We start from the raw sequence: 12,820 nt of genomic DNA, 5'->3' as shown, positions 1-12,820 counted from the left end.
TCCATTCATACCACCTAACTCTAAACACCCAAACCCATTGCAGTCAGGGACCATGTGGCCTAATGAATAAGGCGTCAAAGTTTGGATCAGAAGATTGAGGGTTCGAGTCCCTTCATGGTTGAGTCTTTTTCTCACAGCACCCAACTTATCTTTACATACAAACTGGAAACACACTCTTACAATACTCCTTTCACTCTCACTCATTAAGAAAGCCCAATGCAAACTGCACAATCAGTCACGTTATGCCTTCAGCATTGCTACTTTTCTGTCTTTGTGCCATACCAAAGAACCTCTTCGTAAATGCCACGGATATGCAATACGTATGCAACAATATGACACGGCACAATCATTCTTAACAGAACTGTGGGTAGATGCAGTGCAGGGAGTGTGTGCGTGCAGAAAGCAGAAACTATGCATGCGTAGAAGCTCTATGATTTTCTCCAGGAATAATGCAAATTGTCCCTCAGAAAAAATATAGTACTGGAGAAGAATCATAAAGGATTGACACAATTGCTGCCTTTGCTGTTGCCACAATTGTGTAATCTGTCAAGGACTGGTCTCTTGCAGATTGAGGCACCTAGTTGCAATGGTGTGGTATAAATCACCCTTACAACCATTTTTGCTATAAACTTGAGATCTTTCTGAGATACTATCTCACAGACTTCTTATGAATGAGGAACTCTGAAATTGTCACATTCAAATTTGTACGTCCTTAAAACTCTGCTGGTTATTCAAATGGGCAGATTGTTTTTTAAATTCCTTTCTGTCTCGAGTTGTAGTTATATTGATACAGACGTATAATTGTTGAATGATATATATTGGTTTGATTGAAATATGTTCTTAGAGGTGGTGATAGGCTTTCTGTGTCTGTCTGAGAGCAAGGACCGGTTAACGTATTTTTCCAAGAGCAGTTTGTTGTGAAAGGTATCAGGCAAAGGAGTATGTATTGTGATGTGGTTCTCTGACTGCTTCTGTCCTCTTGCCAAAAGTTCCAAGGCCCTATGATAGCACAAAAACTGTAAGATTGAAGTGGTGGGTGCCGGAGGTTTAAAATGGTCAGTTTAATTAAAGACAGAAAAGTGAAACGAATGACTGCAGAAATACTGTATGTGGCCATGAACTGAGATGAAAGGATGATTTTGGAGCTCTGTCTTGCAGATTACCCTCAATGCCGCAATGGATCGGGCACTACTCTCACAGACCAGGGTGTGTAATTTTAAGTCTATCTGAGGTGCACACCCTGAACTAATAAATTTTTGCTGAAACCTAATCATATTGTTTACTCTTCCTCGTAGCAGCTTGCCAGGGTGATAGTATATTGCAACAGAACCATTCCACTTCCTCACTGAAAAGAGTCATGCTGGTTACCCAAATGTGCAGAGTGTCATTTTATACAGCTTTCATTATTGAAATTAAACTTGGACTCACTTGAAATATTCTCTTTCAAAATGAATGTTTTGAGCTGCTGTGAATTTTATTTCTAGAGGTGGTGACAGGCTTTCAGGTACGTGCTAAGGTCAAGGCCCTGTTCATGTCACTTGTATAAGCTAATTCAGGGAGGAAATTAGCAAGTCAAGAAATGGGAAGTCTGAACTACTGTCAAAGCAGTTTCATTCTCTTTTCATATAATCCAAAAATACCATTGCAGCATAAAACAGAGTATTCAATAAAAGAAGAAAGGAGGATTAACGGCAAAAAAGCACATCATAAGATATGAAACTTTGGAAATTATCTAGATATTGTTTGAAAAAACTCCTTTGATGGAAAGAAGATGAAGAACGGTATGGGATCCTGTCCTGCGCACCTGTAATTGATATGTTCCACATCCATTCATACCACCTAGCCCTAAACACCCAAACATATTGCAGTCAGAGACCATGTGGCCTAATGGATAAGGCGTCTGACTTCGGATTAGAAGATTGAGGGTTCGAGTCCCTTCATGGTTGAGTCTTTTTCTTACAGCACCCAACTTATCTTTACATACAAACTGGAAAAACACTCTTACAATACTCCTTTCACTCTCACTCATTAAGAAAGCCCAATGCAAACTGCACAATCAGTCACGTTATGCCTTCAGCATTGCTACTTTTCTGTCTTTCTGCCATACCAAAGTACCTCTTCATAAATGCAACGGATATGCAATACGTATACAACAATATGACATGGCACAATCATTCTGAACAGAACTGTGGGTAGATTCAGTGCAGGGAGTGTGTGCGTGCAGAAAGCAGAAACTATGCATGGGTAGAAGGTCTATGATTTTCTCCAGGAATAATGCAAATTGTCCCTCAGAAAAAGTATAGTACTAGAGAAGAATCATAAAGGATTGACACAATTGCTGCCTTTGCTGTTGCCCCAGTTGTGTAATCTGTCAAGGACTGGTCTCTTGCAGATTGAGGCACCTAGTTGCAATTGTGTGGTAAAAATCACCCTTACAACCATTTTTGCTATAAACTTGAGATCTTTCTGAGATACTATCTCACAGACTTCTTATGAATGAGGAACTCTGAAATTGTCACATTCCAATTTGTACGTCCTGAAAACTATGCTGGTTATTCAAATGGGTAGATTGTTTTTTAAATTCCTTTCTGTCTCGAGTTGTAGTTATATTGATACAGAGGCATAATTGTTGAATGATATATATTGGTTTGATTGAAATATGTTCGTAGAGGTGGTGATAGGCTTTCTGTGTCTGTCTGAGAGCAAGGACCGGTTAACGTCTTTTTCCAAGAGCAGTTTGTTGTGAAAGGTATCAGGCAAAGGAGTATGTATTGTGATGTGGTTCTCTGACTGCTTCTGTCCACTTGCCAAAAGTTCCAAAGCCCTATGATAGCACAAAAACGGTAAGATTGAAGTGGTGGGTGCCGGAGGTTTAAAATGGTCAGTTTAATTAAAGACAGAAAAGTGAAACGAATGACTGCAGAAATACTGTATGTTGCCATGAACTGAGATGAAAGGATGATTTTGGAACTCTGTCTTGCAGATTACCCTCAATGCCGCAATGGATAGGGCACTACTCTCACAGACCAGGGGGTGTAAGTTTAAGTCTATCTGAGGTGCACACCCTGAACTAATACATTTTTGCTGAAACCTAATCATATTGTTTACTCTTCCTCGTAGCAGCTTGCCAGGGTGATAGTATATTGCAACAGAACCATTCCACTTCCTCACTGAAAAGAGTCATGCTGGTTACCCAAATGTGCAGCGTGTCATTTTATACAGCTTTCTTTATTGAAATTAAACTTGGACTCACTTGAAATATTCTCTTTCAAAATGAATGTTTTGAGCTGCTGTGAATTTTATTTCTAGAGGTGGTGACAGGCTTTCAGGTACGTGCTTAGGTCAAGGCCCTGTTCATGTCACTTGTATAAGCTAATTCAGGGAGCAAATTAGCAAGTCAAGAAATGGGAAGACAGAACTACTGTCAAAGCAGTTTCATTCTCCTTTCAAATAATCCAAAAATACCATTGCAGCATAAAACAGAGTATTCAATAAAAGAAGAAAGGAGGATTAACGGCAAAAAAGCACATCATAAGAGATGAAACTTTGGAAATTATCTAGATATTGTTTGAAAAAACTCCTTTGATGGAAAGAAGATGAAGAACGGTATGGGATCCTGTCCTGCGCACCTGTAATTGATATGTTCCACATCCATTCATACCACCTAACTCTAAACACCCAAACCCATTGCAGTCAGGGACCATGTGGCCTAATGGATAAGGCATCAAACTTTAGATCAGAAGATTGAGGGTTCGAGTCCCTTCATGGTTGAGTCTTTTTCTCACAGCACCCAACTTATCTTTACATACAAACTGGAAACACACTCTTACAATACTCCTTTCACTCTCACTCATTAAGAAAGCCCAATGCAAACTGCACAATCAGTCACGTTATGCCTTCAGCATTGCTACTTTTCTGTCTTTCTGCCATACCAAAGTACCTCTTCATAAATGCCACGGATATGCAATACGTGTGCAACAATATGACACGGCACAATCATTCTTAACAGAACTGTGGGTAGATGCAGTGCAGAGAGTGTGTGCGTGCAGAAAGCAGAAACTATGCATGCGTAGAAGCTCTATGAATTTCTCCAGGAATAATGCTAATTGTCCCTCAGAAAAAATATAGTACTGGAGAAGAATCATAAACGATTGACACAATTGCTGCCTTTGCTGTTGCCCAAATTGTGTAATCTGTCAAGGACTGGTCTCTTCCAGATTGAGGCACCTAGTTGCAATTGTGTGGTATAAATCACCCTTACAACCATTTTTGCTATAATCTTGAGATCTTTCTGAGATACTATCTCACAGACTTCTTATGAATGAGGAACTCTGAAATTGTCACATTCCAGTTTGTACGTCCTTAAAACTCTGCTGGTTATTCAAATGGGCAGATTGTTTTTTAAATTCCTTTCTGTCTCTAGTTGTAGTTATATTGCTACAGTGGCATAATTGTTGAATGATATATATTGGTTTGATTGAAATATGTTCGTAGAGGTGGTGATAGGCTTTCTGTGTCTGTCTGAGAGCAAGGACCGGTTAACGTCTTTTTCCAAGAGCAGTTTGTTGTGAAAGGTATCAGGCAAAGGAGTATGTATTGTCATGTGGTTCTCTGACTGCTTCTGTCCACTTGCCAAAAGTTCCAAGGCCCTATGATAACACAAAAACTGTAAGATTGAAGTGGTGGGTGCCGGAGGTTTAAAATGGTCAGTTTAATTAAACACAGAAAAGTGAAACGAATGACTGCAGAAATACTGTATGTGGCCATGAACTGAGATGAAAAGATGATTTTGGAACTCTGTCTTGCAGATTACCCTCAATGCCGCAATGGATAGGGCACTACTCTCACAGACCAGGGTGTGTAAGTTTAAGTCTATCTAAGGTGCACACCCTGAACTAATTCATTTTTGCTGAAACCTAATCATATTGTTTACTCTTCCTCGTAGCAGCTTGCCAGGGTGATAGTATATTGCAACAGAACCATTCCACTTCTTCACTGAAAAGAGTCATGCTGGTTACCCAAATGTGCAACGTGTCATTTTATACAGCTTTCTTTATAGAAATTAAACTTGGACTCACTTGAAATATTCTCTTTCAAAATGAATGTTTTGAGCTGCTGTGAATTTTGCTGTGAGGTGGTGACAGGCTTTCAGGTACGTGCTTAGGTCAAGGCCCTGTTCATTTCACTTGTATAAGCTAATTCAGGGAGCAAATTAGCAAAGTCAAGAAATGGGAAGTCTGAACTACTGTCAAAGCAGTTTCACTCTATTTTCCAATAATCCAAAAATACCATTGCAGCATAAAACAGAGTATTCAATAAAAGAAGAAAGGAGGATTAACGGCAAAAAAGCACATTATAAGATATGAAACTTTGGAAATTATCTAGATATTGTTTGAAAAAACTCCTTTGATGGAAAGAAGATGAAGAACGGTATGGGATCCTGTCCTGCGCACCTGTAATTGATATGTTCCACATCCATTCATACCACCTAACCCTAAACACCCAAACATAAAACAGTCAGTGACCATGTGGCCTAATGGATAAGGCGTCTGACTTCGGATCAGAAGATTGAGGTTTCGAGTCCCTTCATGATTGAGTCTTTTTCTCACAGCACCCAACTAATCTTTACTTACAAACTGGAAACACAATCTTACAATACTCCTTTCACTCTCACTCATTAAGAAAGCCCAATGCAAACTGCACAATCAGTCACGTTATGCCTTCAGCATTGCTACTTTTCTGTCTTTCTGCCATACCAAAGTACCTCTTCATAAATGCCATGGATATGCAATACGTATGCAACAATATGACACGGCACAATCATTCTTAACAGAACTGTGGGTAGATGCAGTGCAGGGAGTGTGTGCGTGCAGAAAGCAGAAACTATGCATGGGTAGAAGCTCTATGATTTTCTCAAGGAATAATGCAAATTGTCCCTCAGAAAAAGTATAGTACTAGAGAAGAATCATAAAGGATTGAAACAATTGCTGCCTTTGCTGTTGCCCCAGTTGTGTAATCTGTCAAGGACTGGTCTCGTGCAGATTGAGGCACCTAGTTGCAATTGTGTGGTAAAAATCACCCTTACAACCATTTTTGCTATAAACTTGAGAGCTTTCTGAGATACTATCTCACAGACTTCTTATGAATGAGGAACTCTGAAATTGTCACATTCCAATTTGTACGTCCTTAAAACTATGCTGTTTATTCAAATGGGCAGATTGTTTTTAAAATCCTTTCTGTCTCGAGTTGTAGTTATATTGATACAGAGGCATAATTGTTGAATGATATATATTGGTTTGATTGAAATATGTTCGTAGAGGTGGTGATAGGCTTTCTGTGTCTGTCTGAGAGCAAGGACCGGTTAACGTCTTTTTCCAAGAGCAGTTTGTTGTGACAGGTATCAGGCAAAGGAGTATGTATTGTGATGTGGTTCTCTGACTGCTTCTGTCCACTTGCCAAAAGTTCCAAGGCCCTATGATAGCACAAAAACGGTAAGATTGAAGTGGTGGGTGCCGGAGGTTTAAAATGGTCAGTTTAATTAAAGACAGAAAAGTGAAACGAATGACTGCAGAAATACTGTATGTGGCCATGAACTGAGATGAAAGGATGATTTTGGAACTCTGTCTTGCAGATTACCCTCAATGCCGCAATGGATAGGGCACTACTCTCACAGACCAGGGTGTGTAAGTTTAAGTCTATCTGAGGTGCACACCCTGAACTAATACATTTTTGCTGAAACCTAATCATATTGTTTACTCTTCCTCGTAGCAGCTTGCCAGGGTGATAGTATATTGCAACAGAACCATTCCACTTCTTCACTGAAAAGAGTCATGCTGGTTACCCAAATGTGCAGCGTGTCAATTTATATATATTTCTTTATTGAAATTAAACTTGGACTGACTTGAAATATTCTCTTTCAAAATGAATGTTTTGAGCTGCTGTGAATTTTATTTCTAGAGGTGGTGACAGGCTTTCAGGTACGTGCTTAGGTCAAGGCCCTGTTCATGTCACTTGTATAAGCTAATTCAGGGAGCAAATTAGCAAGTCAAGAAATGGGAAGTCTGAACTACTGTCAAAGCAGTTTCATTCTCTTTTCAAATAATCCAAAAATACCATTGCAGCATAAAACAGAGTATTCAATAAAAGAAGAAAGGAGGATTAACGGCAAAAAAGCACATCATAAGATATGAAACTTTGGAAATTATCTAGATATTGTTTGAAAAAACTCCTTTGATGGAAAGAAGATGAAGAACGGTATGGGATCCTGTCCTGCACACCTGTAATTGATATGTTCCACATACAATCATACACCTAACCCTAAACACACAAACATATTGCAGTCAGTCACCATGTGGCCTAATGGATAAGACGTCTGACTTCGGATCATAAGATTGAGGGTTCAAGTCCCTTCGTGGTTGAATCTTTTTCTCACAGCACCCAACTTATCCTTACATACAAACTGGAAACACACTCTTACAATACTCCTTTCACTCTCACTCGTTAAGAAAGCCCAATGCAAACTGCACAATCAGTCACGTTATGCCTTCAGCATTGCTACTTTTCTTTCTTTCTGCCATACCAAAGTACCTCTTCATAAATGCCACGGATATGCAATACGTATACAACAATATGACATGGCACAATCATTCTTAACAGAACTGTGGGTAGATTCAGTGCAGGGAGTGTGTGCGTGCAGAAAGCAGAAACTATCCATGCGTAGAAACTCTATGATTTTCTCCAGGAATAATGCAAATTGTCCCTCAGAAAAAGTATAGTACTAGAAAGGAATCATAAAGGATTGACACAATTGCTGCCTTTGCTGTTGCCCCAGTTGTGTAATCTGTCAAGGACTGGTCTCTTGCAGATTGAGGCACCTAGTTGCAATTGTGTGGTAAAAATCACCCTTACAACCATTTTTGCTATAAACTTGAGATCTTTCTGAGATACTATCTCACAGACTTCTTATGAATGAGGAACTCTGAAATTGTCACATTCCAATTTGTACGTCCTTAAAACTATGCTGGTTATTCAAATGGGCAGATTGTTTTTTAAATTCCTTTCTGTCTCGAGTTGTAGTTATATTGATACAGAGGCATAATTGTTGAATGATATATATTGGTTTGATTGAAATATGATCGTACAGGTGGTGATAGGCTTTCTGTGTCTGTCTGAGAGCAAGGACCGGTTAACGTCTTTTTCCAAGAGCAGTTTGTTGTGAAAGGTATCAGGCAAAGGAGTATGTATTGTGATGTGGTTCTCTGACTGATTCTGTCCACTTGCCAAAAGTTCCAAGGCCCTATGATAGCACAAAAACGGGAGGATTGAAGTGGTGGGTGCCGGAGGTTTAAAATGGTCAGTGTAATTAAAGACAGAAAAGTGAAAAGAATGACTGCAGAAATACTGTATGTGGCCATGAACTGAGATGAAAGGATGATTTTGGAACTCTGTCTTGCAGATTACCCTCAATGCCGCAATTGATAGGGCACTACTCTCACAGACCAGGGTGTGTAAGTTTAAGTCTATCTGAGGTGCACACCCTGAACTAATACATTTTTGCTGAAACCTAGTCATATTGTTTACTCTTCCTCGTAGCAGCTTGCCAGGGTGATAGTATATTGCAACAGAACCATTCCACTTCTTCACTGAAAAGAGTCATGCTGGTTACCCAAATGTGCAGCGTGTCATTTTATACAGCTTTATTTATTGAAATTAAACTTGGACTCACTTGAAATATTCTCTTTCAAAATGAATGTTTTGAGCTGCTGTGAATTTTATTTCTAGAGGTGGTGACAGGCTTTCAGGTACGTGCTTAGGTCAAGGCCCTGTTCATGTCACTTGTATAAGCTAATTCAGGGAGCAAATTAGCAAGTCAAGAAATGGGAAGTCTGAACTACTGTCAAAGCAGTTTCATTCTCTTTTCAAATAATCCAAAAATACCATTGCAGCATAAAACAGAGTATTCAATAAAAGAAGAAAGGAGGATTAACGGCAAAAAAGCACATCATAAGATATGAAACTTTGGAAATTATCTAGATATTGTTTGAAAAAACTCCTTTGATGGAAAGAAGATGAAGAACGGTATGGGATCCTGACCTGCGCAACTGTAATTGATATGTTCCACATCCTTTCATACCACCTAACCCTAAACACCCAAACATATTGCAGTCAGTGACCATGTGGCCCAATGGATAAGGCATCTGACTTCGGATCATAAGATTGAGGGTTTGAGTCCCTTCGTGGTTGAATCTTTTTCTCACAGCACCCAACTTATCTTTACATACAAACTGGAAACACACTCTTACAATACTCCTTTCACTCTCACTCATTAAGAAAGCCCAATGCAAACTGCACAATCAGTCACGTTATGCCTTCAGCATTGCTACTTTTCTGTCTTTCTGCCATACCAAAGTACCTCTTCATAAATGCCACGGATATGCAATACGTATACAACAATATGACATGGCACAATCATTCTTAACAGAACTGTGGGTAGATTCAGTGCAGGGAGTGTGTGCGTGCAGAAAGCAGAAACTATGCATGCGTAGAAACTCTATGATTTTCTCCAGGAATAATGCAAATTGTCCCTCAGAAAAAGTATAGTACTAGAGAAGAATCATAAAGGATTGACACAATTGCTGCCTTTGCTGTTGCCCCAGTTGTGTAATCTGTCAAGGACTGGTCTCTTGCAGATTGAGGCACCTAGTTGCAATTGTGTGGTAAAAATCACCCTTACAACCATTTTTGCTATAAACTTGAGATCTTTCTGAGATACTATCTCACAGACTTCTTATGAATGAGGAACTCTGAAATTGTCACATTCCAATTTGTACGTCCCTTAAAACTATGCTGGTTATTCAAATGGGCAGATTGTTTTTAAAATCCTTTCTGTCTCGAGTTGTAGTTATATTGATACAGAGGCATAATTGTTGAATGATATATATTGGTTTGATTGAAATATGTTCGTAGAGGTGGTGATAGGCTTTCTGTGTCTGTCTGAGAGCAAGGACCGGTTAACGTCTTTTTCCAAGAGCAGTTTGTTGTGAAAGGTATCAGGCAAAGGAGTATGTATTGTGATGTGGTTCTCTGACTGCTTCTGTCCACTTGCCAAAAGTTCCAAGGCCCTATGATAGCACAAAAACGGTAAGATTGAAGTGGTGGGTGCCGGAGGTTTAAAATGGTCAGTTTAATTAAAAGACAGAAAAGTGAAACGAATGACTGCAGAAATACTGTATGTGGCCATGAACTGAGATGAAAGGATGATTTTGGAACTCTGTCTTGCAGATTACCCTCAATGCAGCAATGGATAGGGCACTACTCTCACAGACCAGGGTGTGTAAGTTTAAGTCTATCTGAGGTGCACACCCTGAACTAATACATTTTTGCTGAAACCTAATCATATTGTTTACTCTTCCTCGTAGCAGCTTGCCAGGGTGATAGTATATTGCAACAGAACCATTCCACTTCTTCACTGAAAAGAGTCATGCTGGTTACCCAAATGTGCAGCGTGTCATTTCATACAGCTTTCTTTATTGAAATTAAACTTGGACTCACTTGAAATATTCTCTTTCAAAATGAATGTTTTGAGCTGCTGTGAATTTTGCTGTAAGGTGCTGACAGGCTTTCAGGTACGTGCTTAGGTCAAGGCCCTGTTCATGTCACTTGTATAAGCTAATTCAGGGAGCAAATTAGCAAGTCAAGAAATGGGAACTCAGAACTACTGTCAAAGCAGTTTCATTATCTTTTCAAATAATCCAAAATTACCATTGCGGCATAAAACAGAGTATTCAATAAAAGAAGAAAGGAGGATTACCGGCAAAAAAGCACGTTATAAGATATGAAACTTTGGAAATTATGAAGATATTGTTTGAAAAAAGTCCTTTGCTGGAAAGAAGATGAAGAACGGTATGTGATACTGACCTGCACGACTGTAATTGATATGTTCCACATCTATTCATACCACCTAACCCCAAACATCCAATTTTAGTTTTGTCAGTGACCATGTGTCCTTATGGGTAAGGCATCTGACTTTGAATCAGAAGATTGAGGGTTCAAGTCCCTTCATGGTTGAGCCTTTTTCTCACAGCACCCAACTTATCTTTACATACAAACTGGAGGCACACTCTTACAATACTCCTTTCACTCTCACTCATTAAGAAAGCCCAATGCAAACTGCACAATCAGTCACGTTATGCCTTCAGCATTGCTACTTTTCTGTCTTTCTGCCATACCAAAGTACCTCTTCATAAACGCTACGGATATGCAATACGTATGCAACAATATGACATGGCACAATCATTCTGAACAGAACTTTGGTAGATTCAGTGCAGGAGTGTGTGTGCGTGCAGAAAGCAGAAACTATGCATGCGTAGAAGCTCTATGATTTTCTCCAGGAATAATGCAAATTGTCCCTCAGAAAAAGTATAGTACTAGAGAAGAATCATAAAGGATTGACACAATTGCTGCCTGTGCTGTTGCCCCAGTTGTATAATCTGTCAAGGACTGGTCTCTTGCAGATTGAGGCACCTAGTTGCAATTGTGTGGTAAAAATTACCCTTAGAACCATTTTTTCTAAAAACTTGAGATCTTTCTGAGATACTATCTCACAGACTTCTTATGAATGAGGAACTCTGAAATTGTCACATTCCAATTTGTACATCCTTAAAACCATGCTGGTTATTCAAATGGGCAGATTGCTTTGTAAATTCCTTTCTGTCTCGAGTTGTAGTTATATTGATACAGAGGCATAATTGTTTGAATGATATATATTGGTTTGGTTGAAGTATGTTAGTAGAGGTGGTGATGGGCTTTCTGTGTCTGTCTGAGAGCAAGGACCGGTTAACGTCTTTTTCCAAGAGCAGTTTCTTGTGAAACGTATCAGGCAAAGGAGTATGTATTGTCATGTGGTTCTCTGATTGCTTCTGTCCACTTGCCAAAAGTTCCAGGCCCTATTATAACATAAAAACTGTAACATTGAAGTGGTGGGTGGTGGAGGTTTAAAATGGTCTGTTTAATTAAAGACAGAAAAGTGAAACGAATGACTACGGAAATAGTCTATGTGGCCATGAACTGAGATGAAAGGATGATTTTGGAACTCTGTCTTGCAGATTACCCTCAATGCCGCAATGGATAGGGCACTACTCTCACAGACCAGGGTGTGTAAGTTTAAGTCTATCTGAGGTGCACACTCTGAACTAATACTTTTTTGCTGAAACCTAATCATATTGTTTACTCTTCCTCGTAGCAGCTTACCAGGGTGATAGTATATTGCAACAGAACCATTCCACTTCTTCACTGAAAAGAGTCATGCTGGTTAACCAAATGTGCAGCGTGTCATTTTATACAGCTTTCTTTATTGAAATTAAACTTGGACTCACTTGAAATATTCTCTTTCAAAATGATTGATTTGAGCTGCTGTGAATTTTATTTCTAGAGGTGGTGACAGGCTTTCAGGTACGTGCTTTGGTCAAGGCCCTGTTCATGTCACTTGTATAAGCTAATTAAGGGAGCAAATTAGCAAGTCAAGAAATGGGAAGTCTGAACTACTGTCAAAGCAGTTTCATTCTCTTTTCAAATAATCCAAAAATACCATTGCAGCATAAAAAAGAGTATTCAATAAAAGAAGAAAGGAGGATTAACTGCAAAAAAGCACATCATAAGATATGAAACTTTGGAAATTATCAAGATATTGTTTGAAAAAACTCCTTTTGATGGAAAGAAGATGAAGAACGGTATGGGATCCTGTCCTGCGCAACTGTAATTGATATGTGCCACATCCATTCATACCACCTAACCCTAAACACCCAAACATACTGCAGTCAGT

General features: G+C 39.2%; 1 non-coding gene across 1 annotated transcript; it reads left to right on the top strand.

The window, feature by feature from the left end:
- The first annotated feature begins 1,873 nt into the window (after positions 1–1,873).
- On the top strand, positions 1,874–1,946 carry TRNAR-UCG (transfer RNA arginine (anticodon UCG)). Its single transcript has one exon. It is a non-coding gene; the product is annotated as a tRNA-Arg (tRNA).
- Positions 1,947–12,820: the final 10,874 nt, after the last annotated feature.

The sequence above is a fragment of the Pleurodeles waltl genome, chromosome 4_1, assembly GCF_031143425.1.
Source record: "Pleurodeles waltl isolate 20211129_DDA chromosome 4_1, aPleWal1.hap1.20221129, whole genome shotgun sequence".
Taxonomy (NCBI): domain Eukaryota; kingdom Metazoa; phylum Chordata; class Amphibia; order Caudata; family Salamandridae; genus Pleurodeles; species Pleurodeles waltl.
This window is presented reverse-complemented; position numbering and strand designations above follow the sequence as displayed.